Below are 2500 nucleotides of genomic sequence, written 5' to 3'. Positions count from 1 at the left end.
TTGATATTCTTCATTCTCCGACAATAACAAAGGGATATTTAACATTTTTAGTGTTCCCAAGGGGGAAGAGGAAAGGGTATGGTAGCTGTGTTTGTCAGGATGGCCGAGTGGTCTAAGGCGCCAGACTCAAGAGTAGTTTCTTCCCCATACTTGGGTGTTCTGGTCTCCAGATGGAGGCGTGGGTTCAAATCCCACTTCTGACAATGTGTTTTTGGCCTAAGACATGGTCAGGTGCCTCTAACTGATATTCTACCTTTAGGAGTCATGAGAGCACATTCTTACGAACGTTAAAAGAGGAAATGAACACGTCAACCAAATGCGACCACAAGGGACTCGAACCCTCAATCTTCTGATTCGAAGTCAGACGCCTTATCCATTAGGCCACACGGTCTTGTTTTGTTGGCCTGCGTTAATGATTTCGAACCACTTTAAAGCGATCCAAGATGAACTACAATGTGTAAAAGATGATTTCCACTTATCACTGATCTCCCACTTCTGAAAAAAAAAAAGATTGCTGTTTCTCTCTCTAATCAACAAACATTGATATTCTTCATTCTCCGACAATAACAAAGGGATATTTAACATTTTTAGTGTTCCCAAGGGGGAAGAGGAAAGGGTATGGTAGCTGTGTTTGTCAGGATGGCCGAGTGGTCTAAGGCGCCAGACTCAAGAGTAGTTTCTTCCCCATACTTGGGTGTTCTGGTCTCCAGATGGAGGCGTGGGTTCAAATCCCACTTCTGACAATGTGTTTTTGGCCTAAGACACGGTCACGTGCCTCTAACTGATATTCTACCTTTAGGAGTCATGAGAGCACATTCTTACGAACGTTAAAAGAGGAAATGAACACGTCAACCAAATGCGACCACAAGGGACTCGAACCCTCAATCTTCTGATTCGAAGTCAGACGCCTTATCCATTAGGCCACACGGTCTTGTTTGGTTGGCCTGCGTTAAGGATTTCGAACCACTTTAAAGCGATCCAAGATGAACTACAATGTGTAAAAGATGATTTCCACTTATCACTGATCTCCCACTTCTGAAAAAAAAAAAGATTGCTGTTTCTCTCTCTAATCAACAAACATTGATATTCTTCATTCTCCGACAATAACAAAGGGATATTTAACATTTTTAGTGTTCCCAAGGGGGAAGAGGAAAGGGTATGGTAGCTGTGTTTGTCAGGATGGCCGAGTGGTCTAAGACGCCAGACTCAAGAGTAGTTTCTTCCCCATACTTGGGTGTTCTGGTCTCCAGATGGAGGCGTGGGTTCAAATCCCACTTCTGACAATGTGTTTTTGGCCTAAGACACGGTCACGTGCCTCTAACTGATATTTTACTTTTAGGAGTCATGAGAGCACATTCTTACGAACGTTAAAAGGAGATGAACATGTCAACCAAGTGCCACTGCGACCACGAAGGGACTCGAACCCTCAATCTTCTGATCCAAAGTCAGACACCTTATCCATTAGGCCACACGGTCCTGACTGGTTGGCCAGTGTTAAGGATTCCGAACTACTTTAAAACTATCCAAGATTAATTACAATGTGTAAAAGATGATTTCCACTTATCACTGATCTCCCACTTCTGAAAAAAAAAAAGATTGCTGTTTCTCTCTCTAATCAACAAACATTGATATTCTTCATTCTCCGACAATAACAAAGGGATATTTAACATTTTTAGTGTTCCCAAGGGGGAAGAGGAAAGGGTATGGTAGCTGTGTTTGTCAGGATGGCCGAGTGGTCTAAGGCGCCAGACTCAAGAGTAGTTTCTTCCCCATACTTGGGTGTTCTGGTCTCCAGATGGAGGTGTGGGTTCAAATCCCACTTCTGACAATGCGTTTTTGGCCTAAGACACGGTCACGTGCCTCTAACTGACATTTTACTTTTAGGAGTCATGAGAGCACATTCTTACGAACGTTAAAAGGAGATGAACACGTCAACCAAATGCGACCACGAAGGGACTCGAACCCTCAATCTTCTGATTCAAAGTCAGACGCCTTATCCATTAGACCACGCGGTCTTGTTTGGTTGGCCTGCGTTAAGGATTTCGAACCACTTTAAAGCGATCCAAGATGAACTACAATGTGTAAAAGATGATTTCCACTTATCACTGATCTCCCACTTCTGAAAAAAAAAAAGATTGCTGTTTCTCTCTCTAATCAACAAACATTGATATTCTTCATTCTCCGACAATAACAAAGGGATATTTAACATTTTTAGTGTTCCCAAGGGGGAAGAGGAAAGGGTATGGTAGCTGTGTTTGTCAGGATGGCCGAGTGGTCTAAGGCGCCAGACTCAAGAGTAGTTTCTTCCCCATACTTGGGTGTTCTGGTCTCCAGATGGAGGCGTGGGTTCAAATCCCACTTCTGACAATGTGTTTTTGGCTTAAGACACGGTCACGTGCCTCTAACTGATATTCTACCTTTAGGAGTCATGAGAGCACATTCTTACGAACGTTAAAAGAGGAAATGAACACGTCAACCAAATGCGACCACAAGGGACTCG

At 43.3% G+C, this 2500-nt stretch overlaps 4 non-coding genes across 4 annotated transcripts; all 4 read left to right on the top strand.

Annotated features, from left to right (window-relative positions):
* The first annotated feature begins 93 nt into the window (after nt 1-93).
* On the top strand, nt 94-203 carry TRNAL-CAA (transfer RNA leucine (anticodon CAA)). The gene is made up of 2 exons: nt 94-131; nt 158-203. It is a non-coding gene; the product is annotated as a tRNA-Leu (tRNA).
* Nucleotides 204-633: 430 nt separating this feature from the next.
* On the top strand, nt 634-743 carry TRNAL-CAA (transfer RNA leucine (anticodon CAA)). Its single transcript has 2 exons — nt 634-671; nt 698-743. It is a non-coding gene; the product is annotated as a tRNA-Leu (tRNA).
* A 975-nt stretch (nt 744-1718) lies between these two features.
* TRNAL-CAA (transfer RNA leucine (anticodon CAA)) lies at nt 1719-1828 on the top strand. Its single transcript has 2 exons — nt 1719-1756; nt 1783-1828. It is a non-coding gene; the product is annotated as a tRNA-Leu (tRNA).
* Nucleotides 1829-2257: 429 nt separating this feature from the next.
* TRNAL-CAA (transfer RNA leucine (anticodon CAA)) lies at nt 2258-2367 on the top strand. The gene is made up of 2 exons: nt 2258-2295; nt 2322-2367. It is a non-coding gene; the product is annotated as a tRNA-Leu (tRNA).
* The last annotated feature ends 133 nt before the right edge of the window (nt 2368-2500 follow it).

This window comes from Hyla sarda, chromosome 9, assembly GCF_029499605.1.
Source record: "Hyla sarda isolate aHylSar1 chromosome 9, aHylSar1.hap1, whole genome shotgun sequence".
In the NCBI taxonomy this organism is placed as follows: Eukaryota; Metazoa; Chordata; class Amphibia; order Anura; family Hylidae; genus Hyla; species Hyla sarda.
This window is presented reverse-complemented; position numbering and strand designations above follow the sequence as displayed.